The sequence below is a fragment of the Nomascus leucogenys genome, chromosome 5 (genome assembly GCF_006542625.1).
Source record: "Nomascus leucogenys isolate Asia chromosome 5, Asia_NLE_v1, whole genome shotgun sequence".
NCBI classification, from domain to species: Eukaryota; Metazoa; Chordata; class Mammalia; order Primates; family Hylobatidae; genus Nomascus; species Nomascus leucogenys.
Window position 1 is genome coordinate 102,580,582 of NC_044385.1, and position 14,334 is coordinate 102,594,915.

The 14,334-nt window shown below is 41.1% G+C and overlaps 1 pseudogene; it reads left to right on the plus strand.

Annotated features, from left to right (window-relative positions):
- The first annotated feature begins 12,581 nt into the window (after positions 1 to 12,581).
- Positions 12,582 to 13,375, plus strand: LOC100580336 (annotated as a pseudogene).
- The last annotated feature ends 959 nt before the right edge of the window (positions 13,376 to 14,334 follow it).

The window sequence follows — 14,334 nt, forward strand, 5'->3', positions numbered from 1 at the left end:
CCCTGGAGAGGGCCCAACATGGAAAGAAAGCCTAGGCAGAGCTCTGGAGAACACCAGGTAAAACGGCCTGGCAGAGGAAAAGGAGTCATGGAAGACACTGAGAAGCACAGTTAGAGAGGATGAAGGAGAACCAGGAGGACACGGTGTGATTCGGTACAAAGGAAAGATATTACAGGAAAGAGGAAGGATAGTGCTAAGATTAAGGGCATAGCTTCTGAAGTCAGACCACCTCCATGCTGGTCCAGTGCTTAATAATTGGGTGAAATAGAGCAAAGTATTTTTTTACTCTTTATACCTCAGTTTTCTCATCTGTAAATGGATATCTCATAGGATTATTGTTAATATTAAAAACATTTAGACTAGCACCTACCATGTATTATGTCCTTAATAAATATCATTTTTTATTAATATTATAGATTTCTCTCTTCCATTTTTGTCAACTTCCCCAAGGGCAGAGACTCCTTTTTTTGAGACAAGTTCTCACTCTGTCACCCAGGGTGGAATGCAGTGGTGCAATTATGGCTTACTGCAGCCTCAACCTTCTGGGCTCAAGTGATCTTCCCACCTTGGCCTTTCTAATAGCTGGGACTACAAGTGTATACCACCATGCCCAACTAAATTTTTTAAATTATTTTTTATAAAGACAGGGTCTCACTATGTTGCCCAGGCTGGTCTCAAACTAGGGCTCCAGCAATTTTCCCACCTCAGCTTCCTAAACTTTTGGGACTATAGGCATGAGCCACCACACCCAGCCACAGAGACCACTTTTTAAAAATCTTCTTTGTATCTCCTTTACCTACCACAGCATATAACACATAATAGGCACAAAAGAAATGGTTGTTGAATAAAATCACTCTACTAGGACCCTCTATGTGGCCAGAGCATCTTTTGTCATAATAGTCAGAGATTTGACCCACAGAGTCAAAGTTCTGAGAAAATAGTCTGTTTTTCTCCAAAGTCAGAAAAGTCTATTTTGGTTGTTTCCAAAAACATTTAATGTACTTAAAAAATCCTAGAGTTGAAGAGACTTTGAAAGTCATCCAGTCCAATTTCCTTATTAATGCAAGAAACTTTATATGACATCCATAAAACTCAACTTCCAGTGACAGACAACCCACTCCCAGCCCATTTCTCTGTTAGAAGGTTTTATTTTATTCTTAGATCTTGAACACAAGGCGGCCTCCCTGCGATTTTTACCAGCTGGTCCTAATTCGATCTTATAAAGCTAGCCAACCTACTTCTATACCCCTGAGAAGATAACAATCCTTCAAGAAATTGAAGACAACTACAGGCATCCTTTATTTTATTGGAAGAAGGTACCACCTAGGACTTTCACAGCTAGAGAAGAGAAGTCAACAGCTTTTCCAAAGCTTCAAAGAACAGGCAAAGCCTCTTGTTAGGGGCTAATGCAGCTTGACTTGAAGCTGAAGTCAATGCACATTGACCATTCTGAAAATCTAGAGCCTTTAAGAATGATGCTAAATCTACTCTACCTGTGCTCTATAAATGGAAAAACAGAGCCTGGATGACAGCACCTGTGTACAGCATGGTTTACTGAATGTTTTAAGACCACTGTTGAGACCCAGTGTTCAGAAAAAGATTCCTTTCAAAATATTACTGCTCATTGACAATGCACCTGATCACTTAAGAGCCCTGATGGAGACATACAAGGAGATCAATGTTCTTTTCATGCCTATTAATATAACATCTGTTCTGTAGTCCATGGATCAAGGACAAATTTTGACTTTCAAGTCTTATTATTTAAGAAATACATTTCATATGTTTATTGCTGCCATAGATATTGATTTCTCTGATGGATCTGGGCAAAGTAAATTGAAACCCTTCTGGAAAGGATTCACTATTCTAGATGCCATTAAGAACATTCATGACTCATGAGAGGAGATCAAAATATCAACATGAACAGGAGTTTGGAAGAAGTTGATTCCAATGCTCATGGATGACTTGCAGAGGTTCCAGACCTCAGTGTAAGAAGTAACTGCAGATGTGACAGAAATAGCAAGAGACAGCAATCCTGAGAGAACCCACAGACCCTCTGAAGAAAGGAGACTGCTCCTGTAGGACCCAGGTGAACCCCCGAAACTGTGAGTGCCCCAACTACGAAAGTGGGAAAGGGAGACCCTCCTCTCCTGAACACACACCCCCACTGGAAAAGCTGAAGGTCTGTTTGTGGGAGAAGTTTCTGACTTTATCTGGAGTTGAGTCAATGTGGAGAGCCAAGTGAAATACAGGGGTAGAGGAAGCAGCAGAAAGGCCCTGGGAGCTTGCTGGGTCCCCTAGCAGGCCATTCCTGCCTGGCACCACAGGGGATCCTACGGGAAGGAGCAGGGGGTAAAACTACACAGGAAGAAACAAATCTCTAGCTGAACTTAGTAACAATTTGAACAGGGTGAGAAGCCTCCTGGCCAGAACTTTCTGGGGAGGGTGCCAATCCAGTATGCAGACTCCACAGGCAAGGGAAAAACCCAGCCCTTGTCTTTCACAACTAGGAGGCAAGTAGCCTGGGGCAGGTTTTCAAGCCAGTATTGCTCTCTGCCTGGAAACAGTCTGGGGGCTGATAAGGGACACGGTGGGAGTGAGACCGGCCCTTTGGTTTGCATGGGAGCTGGGTGAGGCCTGTGACTGCCAGCTTCCCCCCACTTCCCTGACAACCTGCATGGCTCAGCAGAGGCAGCCATAATCCTCCCAAATACACAACTCCAGTGACCTGGGAATCTCACTCCCATCCCCCACAGCAGCCACAGCAAGACCCACCCAAGGAGAGTCTGAGCTCAGACATGCCTAGCCCTGCCCCCACCTGATGGTCCTTCCCTACCCACCCTGGTAGCCGAAGACAAAAGGCATATAATCTTGGAAGCTCAAGGGCCCCGTCCACTGCCGGTTCCTCCCCATAATACCACAGCTGATGCTCTCTGGAAAGCGCCACCACCTAGCAGGAGGCCACCCAGCACAAAAATAGAGCAATAAACCACCAAAGCTAAGAACATTCACGGAGTCCATTGCATTCCCTACCACCTCCACAGGAACAGGTGTTGGTATCCATGGCTGACAGATCCATAGACAGTTTACATCATGGGAGTCTGTGCAGACAACCCCCAGTATCAGCCCAGAGCCAGGTAGACTTGCTGGGTGGCTAGACCCAGAAGAGAGACAACAATCACTGCAGTTTGGCTCACTGGAAACCACATCCATAGGAAAAGGCGGAGAGTACTACATCAAGGGAACATCCTATGGGACAAAAGAATATGAACAACAGCCTTCAGTGCTAGACCTTCCTTCTGACAGAGCCTACCCAAATGAGAAGGAACCAGAAAACCAACCCTGGTAACATGACAAAACAAGGATTTTCACAACTTCCCCCCAAAAATCACATCTTCAACATCCCCCCAAAAATCACACTAGTTCACCAGCAATGGATCCAAACCAAGAAAAAAATTCCTGATTTACCTGAAAAAGAATTCAGGAGGATAGTTATTAAGCTAATCAGGGAGGGACCAGAGAAAGGTGAAGCCCAATGCAAGACAATACAAAATATGGTACCAGAATTGAAGGGAGAAATGTTCAAGGAAATAGACTGCTTAAAGAAAACACAGTAAAAAATTCAGGAAAGTTTGGACACCCATTTAGAAATGCAAAACGCTCTGGAAAGTCTCAGTAATAGAATTGAACAAGTAAAAGAAAGAAATTCAGAGCTTGAAGACAAGGTCTTCAAATTAACCCATTCCAACGAAGACAAAATAAAAAGAATAACATGAACAAGGCCTCCAAGAAGTCTGGGATTATGTTAAACGACCAAACCTAAGAATAAATTGGTGTATCTGAGGAAGAAGAGAATCCTAAAAGCTTGGAAAACATATTTGGGGGAATAATCAAGGAAAACCTCCCCAGCCTTGCTAGAGGCCTAGACATCCAAATACAAGAAGCACAAAGAACACCAAGGAAATTCATTGCAAAAAGATCTTCCCCTAGGCATATTGTCATCAGGTTATCCAAAGTTAAGACAAAAGAAAGAATCTTAAGAGCTATGAGACAGAAGCACCAGGTAACCTATAAAGGAAAACCGATCAGATTAACAGCAGATTTCTCAGCAGAAACCCTACAAGCTAGAAGGGATTTGGGCCCCTATCTTCAGCCTCCTCAAACAAAACAATTATCAGCCAAGAATTTTGTAAATCCAGCAAAACTAAGTATCATACATGAAGGAAAGAGACAGTCTTTCAGACAAACAAATGCTGAGAGAATTCACCATTAGCAAGCCACCTCTATAAGAACTGCTAAAAGGAGCTCTAAATCTTGAAACAAATCCTGAAAACACATCAGAGCAGAACCTCATTAAAGCATAAATCAGACAGGACCTATAAAATAAAAATGTAAGTTAAAAAGCAAAAACAAAAAATAAAAAAACCAAAGTACACAGGCAACAAAGAGCATGATGAATGCAACAGTACCTCACGTTTCAGTACCAACATTGAATGTAAATGGCCTAAATGCTCCACTTAAAAGATGCAGAACCGCAAAATGGATAAGAACTCAGCACAGCAAAAGGAATAGTCAGCAGAGTAAACAGACAACCCACAGAGTGGGAGAAAATCTTCACAATCTATACATCTGACAAAGGACTGATATCCAGAATCTACAATAAACTCAAACAAATCAGTAAGATAAAAAACAAACAATCCCATCAAAAAGTAGGCTAAGGACAAGAAAAGAAGATACACAAATGGCCAAGAAACATGAAAAAATGTTCAACATCACTAATGATCAGGGAAATGCAAGTCAAAACCACAATGAGGTACTACCTCACTCCTGCAAGAATGGCCATAATCAAAAAATCAAAAAACAGTAGATGCTGGCATGGATGCGGTAAACAGGGAACAGTTCTGCACTGCTGGTGGGAATGTAAACTAGTGCAGCCATTATGGAAATCAGTATGGAGATTCCTTAAAGAACTAAAAGTAGAAATACCATTTGATCCAGCAATCCCACTATTGGCTATCTACCCAGAGGAAAGGAAGTCATTACTCAAAAAGATACTTGTAAACGCATGTTTACAACAGCACAATTCACAATTGCAAAATTGTGGAACGAACCCAAATGCCCATCAATCAAGTGGATAAAGACACTGTGGTATATACATATATGGTGGAATACTATGCAGCTGTAAAAAGGAATGAATTAATAGCATTTGCAGTGACCTGGATGAGATTGGAGAGTATTATTCTAAGTGAAGTAACTCAGGAATAGCAAACCACACATCATATGTTCTCACTGATATGTGGGAGCTAAGATATGGGGACGCAAAGGCATAAGAATGACACAGTGGACTTTGGGGACTTGGGGGAAAGAGTGGGAGGAGGGTGAGGGCTAGAAGACTACAAATATGGTGCAGTGTATATTGCTTGGGTGATGGGTGCATCAAATTCTCATAAATCACTACTAAAGAAATTACTCATGTAACTAAATACCACCTGTACCCCAATTACTTATGGAAAAATTTTTTTAAAAAAAGAAATAGCCAGAGAATTAGAATTACAAGTGGAGCCTGAAGATGTGACTGAATTGCTGCAGTCCCATGATAAAACTTTAGCAGATAAGGAGTTGCTTCTTAGAGATGAGTAATGAAAGTAGTTTCTTAAGATAGAACCTACTCCTGGTGAAGATTCCATGAGCATTGTTGAAATGACAACAAGGGATTTAGGGATTTAGAATATTCCATAAATTTAGTTGATAAAGCAATGGTAGGCTTTGAGAGGATTAACTCCAATTTTGAAAGACGTTCTACCATGAGTAAAATGCTGTCTAACAGCATCACATGCTTGCCACAATGTCGATGGCTGCTGACTGATCAGGGTCTGCACTAGGTGGGGACATTGACAGACTAGCTTGCCCAGAAATAGATAATCAGGACTGTTGGAAGTTTGGAAAAGTGTGGCATTCATGTAAAGAAAGTTGCAGCAACAAGTTAAGAAGCCCTGTCACACTTCTGGTTTGTGAACAACCAGCATTCAAGAGTGTTTGCACACTTACGCCTTATAGGACATCTCTGAAAGCAAGTTGTTAAATTTTTCAAATATACGTCTTGGTTTTAGTGTAGCTCTTCAGCCTGTCAAGACCACCTAAGATAGTATAATTTGATCTGAGATTGACCATCTCAGCTATCTGTTTTAGCTTAGTATCATCTATAAATCTGAATGAAATGTCTCCTACAGCTTCATCCAAAGCTCTGGAAGAAGACAGCAGCATCACTGGCTATCTAACCCAGGAAAAATCACCTCACCTCTATGATCCTCCATGTATTTCCCTATAAAATTTGGTTAGGTGGTCTTTATTTTTTTATTTTTTTTTTTGCAGTTTTTTTTTATTTATTTATTTTTATTATACTTTAGGTTTTAGGGTACATGTGCACAATGTGCAGGTTTGTTACATATGTATCCATGTGCCATGTTGATTTCCTGCACCCATTAACTCGTCATTTAGCATTAGGTATATCTCCTAATGCTATCCCTCCCCCCTCCCCACACCCCACAACAGTCCCCGGAGTGTGATGTTCCCCTTCCTGTGTCCGTGAGTTCTCATTGTTCAATTCCCACCGATGAGTGAGAACATGCAGTGTTTGGTTTTTTGTCCTTGCGATAGTTTACTGAGAATGATGTTTTCCAGTTTCATCCATGTCCCTACAAAGGACACGAACTCATCATATTTTATGGCTGCATAGTATTCCATGGTGTGTATGTGCCACATTTTCTTAATCCAGTCTATCGTTGTTGGACATTTGGGTTGGTTCCAACTCTTTGCTATTGTGAATAGTGCCGCAATAAACATACGTGTGCATGTGTCTAGTGAGATACCATCTCACACCAGTTAGAATGGCCATCATTAAAAAATCAGGAAACAACAGGTGCTGGAGAGGATATGGAGAAATAGGAACACGTTTACACTGTTGGTGGGACTGTAAACTAGTTCAACCATTGTGGAAGTCAGTGTGGCGATTCCTCAGGGATCTAGAACTAGAAATACCATTTGACCCAGCCATCCCATTACTAGGGATATACCCAAAGGACTATAAATCATGCTGCTATAAAGGTGGTCTTTAAAGCTAAGCACAAAACAGCGGTTTGCGTAAAACTTTTAAGAAGCCTCCCTATGAAGTACACAATATTCTATCACCAGGATTTTTACTGAAATTCACTGACATGAAATTATATGCCCAATTTTGTCTGAATGGGCATTTTCTAAAGAAAAGATCTATAGTTTTCTTGAGATTTTTAAAAGGGTCCAAGGGACCACTATTCCATGAAGATGGTTGTTCAAGTAGCTGGCTGCCCATCTCACTGCACTATTTTAACACATTCCTCTACCTCTATCATGAAAATGAAAATATTGAAGCAGTCTACTATTTTCATAAAGTAACTGTGAATTCTCTTCAAACTTCCTATAACCCATGAGCTTCCTCCCAACTCAGGAAGCATCTATGGTTTTCTATGTATGCTGCCCTTCAGAAGGGTTGCCATAGCAGAATAGAAAACAACTAAAGACTCAAGATCCCAGAATTTTAGTATTAAAGCCTTTGAAAATGTAGGCTGCAGGATTCAAGGCCTAAAGTATATGCCTTAACCACTGGATATAGATGTCTACCAAATCAAAGACAAGTCCAGTTCCATCCTAAAAATAGACAAGGATTCTGCCAGTAAGGGGGAGTCAGAGGAACAGAAGAGCTGAGATATTAAGGTATCTCTGAAACGGAGTCCCACTCCTGTCCCCATCACTGGTGGGAGAGGGTGAATAACAGAAACTCCAAATGGGTCTGGGGACATCTGTTAACACTGAAAACATTCCAGAAAGATCCACAGAGATATCCCACATCCAGAGTGGAAACAGTAGAAAAATCATCAATGTGTGGGCACCTGGGCAGACAAGCCTAACACATCATCAGGACCTCCAAAATCCAGTGAGGCAAAGGAAGAGTTCATGGTGTTCCCCATGAGCCCAGGAGGGATGGGTAAATAACAGAAAAAGAGGAAAACCCATGAGGCCTCTGAACTGGTATGAGGCTGACACAGCACAAACACCAGAGACCAGGGGCCAGAAGCAGCAAAGGTGTGTCTATCAAAGCCAGCTTAGATAGTTGATGCCAACCTAAGGCCTGACACCTGATGTCCTCTACCCAATGCCTTGAGATGACATAAGTGTCCTCCCCCTCCCCACAATGTACAGGAAGGTGAAGGACGGGGAGATCCTGGGACCAACTGAGATTTAGCATTTGCCATTCAGCAGAATGGAGATTCAGTGAGAAAATGTGTTCAGTTACAGAAATTCCACAAAAGATACATTTCTTAAATACTCAAGTTTATGGGTAGAGACGTATATCTGCAACAGAAATCATGACAAACGATGACAAACGTTCTACTAAAGTCACATAGCACTGTGCTCATGTCTATGGCATTACCCAGGTCCATACAGTCAAAGCAGCTTTTCAAGAAGGAAGTGTGACGACTCTGACGGTGGTGACCCTTTTCTCTTGCTAACCAGTGCTGATTTAGACCAAGTGTTCACTCTCCCTCCACTCGATGAGCCAGGTATGGCCTGCCAGGTTCTTGTTTTACTGAAGCAGTCCATTGTCAACAAAAGCCCTTAAAATTTTCAGACCCATCTTATCCCTTCCATGTTTTATGGTGCTAAAGTCTGCTGTCTTAGCTAGTCTTTTGAAGTACTTGAGGAAATTCAATGCTTTTTTTTGAGGCAAATATTGATCCTACCCACAGGATATGGGTATATCCTATTTAACTGATGTATGACAAAAGATAGACATCAGGCTCTTGAACATTTTGACAATTCTGCATTATTCTGGAAGAATTGGGTGGATGGATTCTTCTGCAGTGAAACAGCATAGAACATAGATATTAAGATCCAAGTTGGAAAAAAATCCAATGACAAATCGGTTTAATTCCAGCCTTTGCCAAAGGTTCCTGTGAGACTTCCAATATTTAAGAGAGTCCTCAGGGTCATCATACTAGAGTATCCATTGCCCCTCTTTCAGGTATTGCCCCCAGCCATGGGTTACAGAGCAGAAAGCAAGAATCTGACTTATATCATCTAAGCTCCCAGCAGAAATGATTTCCCTTAATCAGGATTTTTATTCTCTTTAACTTTTATACATGGTTTATACAAAAAATATCCCTTTAAACAATGTTCCTGTGACTTTTGCAAGACTTGAGTTAGTTATTGCCTGTTAAATTGTCCCTTACATAAACAGTTGATAAATTACTTCTTGATTCAGAGCAAGAAAAGGTTTAGTTCCTGAAAGTGTTTGTCTCTGTCCTGCTGTCAAACAATAAAAATTACATAACCCAAAGATTTCCCTGTTTGCCTTATCTTTAAGAAACTCAGAAATAATTATTGTGCTCTCTTGCAGTAATTGATTTATCTCAAGGACATTGTGACATTGATTTCTCTGCTATATTAATATGTCTCTGGTTTAAATTGTGCATTGTGTTCGATTTTGTAAACAGCCTCAGGCTTTTCTGAAAATAAGTGGAATATCATTTAAAGAAATGCATTTTAACTTCCCCAAGAATTGGTTTTCTTCAAAATATCTACCTCAGTTTTATGGTTACACGAATTCATCTATTTGACTAATTTCTGTCACCTCTATTAGAATGTAAGTTCTGTGAGGGACAAGAGTACATCAAATTTGCTTGCTGTTCTACCTTCAGTGCCTAGCACCGTGCTTGAGGGTTAGGGGGCTACAGTAACGAACAACCTGAAAACTTCCCCATGGCTTAAAGAACAAAGGCTTCTTTTTTTCTTGCTCACTCTACATATCCACTATAGAGGTCGGCTGTGACTCTACCTCTCATAACCACTGGAATGTTGTCCTGGCAAAGAGAAAAGAGATAATGACAAACCACAAATCATCTATTAGCACTGTATTGGCCAAACCCCAGTCACATGGCCAGGAAGGGAATGGGTAGCCCTCCCAGGGACAGGTACTGCAGGGAGGGTTTGGAGTATTTGGAGACAATAATGCATCTATAACGTATAACATAACCTGAGCAATTAAGTCACCTGGACTTACAAATTACATTTTCCTAAATTAATATGGTGCTCTTTGTTTCTTCCCATATATATATTTCACCTTTGGTCTTTGAAACTTGTTTTAGAATAAAAGTTCATTTCAAAGTATCCTGTTGTACTATCAACTTCGTTATACCTAGGTCAAATACACACGATCATGCATAATATCTCTCCCCTTCCCCCTGTACAGCTTAGGAAGTCTAGAGAGCAGGGTATTAACTTTTCCCACTCCAGTACAGTCACAGAGGCCTCAGTGAACCATTACAGAGCCCATGTCTGGGTTTCCATCTCCTACTATAGAGAAGAGCAGATCAACTGATAATCTGTCGTTGGATTTTTTTCAACCTGGATCTTAATATCTATGTTCTATGCTGTTTCACTGCAGAAGAATCCATCCATCTAATTCTTCCAGAAGAATGCAGAATTGGCAATATGTTCAAGAGCCTGATTTGAAGTTTGAAGTTTTCACACTTTGAAACACCTGAAAACCCTAAACAAAATAAAATGCTCTTTTGAATGCATGCCTGAGCTTGGAAGAAAAGAAGAGAACTGCAGGGGCCAAAGAATGAAATGGAAACTATAGCAGGCAGCTAGAGAACCAAAAGTGCAACAGTCATGCTGGTGAAAGGCTTTCCGGTTTGATGCTGACATTACAAACCTGAGGCTGAGGTTTTAATGGCTTCATAAAAGCAGAAGACCCCACTTAACTTGGGGAGTTACACTGAGGCCCCAAATAAAGCTATAATCCACAAAGGACCTCAGCCTAAGTAAAAGGTATACTCAGACTTTCCAGATTTAGCAAATAAAAATATAGGCTAGCCAGTTAAATTGGAATTACAAATAAACTTTTAATATCAGTGTGTCCAATGCAGTATCTGGAACATACTTATCCTAGAAATTTTTGTTGTTGTTTATCTGAAATTTAAATTTAACTGGACACCCTGTATTTTTATCTGGCTCTCCTAGGGACACTAGAAAAATTACCCAGCAGCCAGCATAAGGAGTCAACAAGAATGCTTGCCTATCTCCATGTGGACTCTCAGTAGTGGGGGACAGGTGGGAGGGAAAAATATCCCCCCTTAAAAGTGAATAATCATGGGTCTGCTCTTACACAGATTTATGGTTCAACTTCATACTGCATGAGCCTCATCTACCAGGATAGAAATTAGCCTAAGAAAGGCCGACCAGACCATGATACCTCAGCATTCCAAAGATAAGCTCACAACTCAAAATTACAGTTGGGTCGCTTATGTACTACAAGCAAAGTAGGCTCCTTCACTTGTCAGTTTAAAAATTCAAAGTGCATAAAGGCTTTGAGACATGTCTACAGAATCAGACAAGCTGATTCCTTCTCTGTATTTCCGTAGGTAGGGCAAATCAAAAGGTTTGATCCTGTGGCTTCACGCTGTGATTCTCATTTGGCCAAAAACACAGCTGAGAAAAAAAAAAAAAAAGAAAAGGAAAAAACAAGCCAGTTCTAGTATTGGAAATGTAGCATTCATTAATCCATTAAGAATAAAAAGGAATGAGATCATGCCCTTTGCAGGGACATGGATGAAGCTGGAAGCCATCATCCTCAGCAAACTAACACAGGAACAGAAAACCAAACACTGCATGTTCTCACTCATAAGTGGAAGTTGAACAAAGAGAACACATGCACACAGAGAGGGGAATAACACACACAGGGACCTGTCTCACTGGGGTGGGGGAGGGGGCGCGATGGGAGGGAGAGCATCATGACAAATAGCTAATGCACGCGGGGCTTAAAACCTAGGTGACAGGTTGACAGGTGCAGCAAACCACCATGTCACACGTATACCTATGTAACAAACCTGCACATTCTCAACATGTATCCTGGAACTTAAAGTAAAATAAAATAAATAAATAGGTCCTTATAACCTAGAAGAAAAAAAAAGAATAGACCTTAAGGCACTTTGAAGCTTTTAGTTCCCTTTAATCATAAAAGCCACTTATTAACTAAAACTAGAGATAGCTCAAGCTATCTGTTTAAAGGCTTAGTCTCAATGTGTCCCTTCCCTGAAATCCCAGTAGAGTGGCCAACTGTCCTGAAACCCGCTAGGATTTAGCAATGAAACACCTCAGTCCTGGCCAAACCAAGACAGTGGGTCTCAGGAAACGTTCTTCATCCTAATAAAAGGCAAATTAAGTACAGTTGACCCTTGAACAACAGGGGGGTTATGGGTGCTGACTTCCCATGCAGTAAAAAATCTGGGTATAACTTTCAACTCCACAAAAACTTTGCTAATAGCCTTAACTGTTAACTGGAAGCCTTACCAATAACACATACGGTTGATTAACACATATATTGTGTGTATTATATTACAATAAATTAAGCTAGAGAAAAGAAAATGTATTCCTTTAGCTGCCATCCTGCCTCCCTGTGTGCGTCTAATCTCAGCTGGTCTTACCCAGGACTCCCCGAGTGCCAACCCTAGTCCCCCACCCAGCCCCTTTTCCACTCAGATAAGATGAAAGAAACAATCATGAACCAAAAACTCACCAAACGGCAAGCAGAAGTGCACACTGGTCAGAAAGGAACTGCTCACAGAAAAAAAGGTGGTTCACAGCATCTGACACACTGTGTTTGAGGGCAAGTAGGCCCCTTTGACACGTTTGGTGTTGAACTCATGAGGTTTTGAATGTCCAGGGACATTGGCCAATATCAAAAGAACTTTAAAAGTCAGTTTGGTAAGGTACTTCTTGACTTCAGGGAGAAAACAGCAATGGAACCAATCCAGAAAAAGGGTTCTCATTGTCCCGGCCTTTTGGTACAACCAAAAGACTGGCAGCTGGTATTTATCTTGTCCCTTCAAGGCTCAGAGGTTAACGGTTTTATACATAAGGGTAGTCCTGATCATAAACCTAGGGATAGCAGAGGATAAAAAATTTCAGTTCTCCTTAAAGAAATTAGGGGTAAACAATATCTCTGGTATTGAAGAGGTGAATATGTTTACACACCAAGGAACAGTGATTCACTTTAACAACCCTAAGGTTCAGGCATCGCTGGCAGCAAACACTTTCACCATGACAGGCCATGCTGAGACAAAGCAGCTGACAGAAATGCTACTTAGCATCTATCATAAACCAGTGCTGCAGATGCTGACTAGTTCAAAGAGACACTAGTTCAAAGAGACTGGCTAACACTCTGCCCAAACTATCTATGGGTGGAAAAACACCACTTGCTACTGGAGAGGATGATGATGATGAAGTTCTAGATCTTGTGGAGAATTTTGATGAGGCTTCCAACAATGAGGCAAACTGAATTGAGTCAACTTCTGAAGAAGATAAAACTTGAAGAAGTTACTGAGAGCTGCTGTTTTATATTATGACTGCTTTTTAAAAATGTTTTGTTTACAGATCTAACAAAATCTAGATCTCGTTTTTAAGCCCAAGCCCCTTGGACACTGCAGCTCTTTTCAGTTTTTGCTTATACGCAATTCACTCTTTGCAGCTAATTAAGCTGAAGAAGCCTGGGAATAAAGTTTGAAACAAAGGTTAATAAAGCTCTTTGCCTAGTAAAATGTGTGTGTGTGTGTGGGGGGGGTGTGTGTACACACACACATATACATGCATACACATATGTGCATATATTCACACACATATATAAATACATACACATATACACATACACACACATATATACATACACACACACATACATACATATAGTATTCATTAAGTAGAAGTGGATCATCACAAAGGTCTTCATCCTTGTCATCTTCACATTGAGTAGGCTGAAAAGCAGGAGGAAGAGGAGGGTTGGTCTTGCTGTGTCAGGGGTGGCAGAGGCAGAAAGGGTAGAGGAGGTAGAAGGGGAGGCAGGAGAGGCAGGGACATTACATGCGTATTAGTCCATTCTCATGCTGCTAATAAAGACATAACCAAGACTGGGTAATCTATAAAGAAAAAGAGGTTTAACTGACTCACAGTTCCACATGGCTGGGGAGGCCTCACAATTATGGTGGAGGGCAAAGAAGGAGCAAGGGCGTGTCTTACATGGCAATAGGCAAGAGAGCTTATGCAGGGGAACTCCCACTTATAAAACCATCAGATCTCTTGAGACTTATTCACTACCACGAGATCAGTATGGAGGAAACCACTCCCATGATTCAATTATCTCCCACAGCGTCCCTCCCATGACACATAGGGATTATTATAATTCAAGGTGAGATTTGGATGGTGACATGGCCACACTATATCACCATGTAACTTTATGGAAAT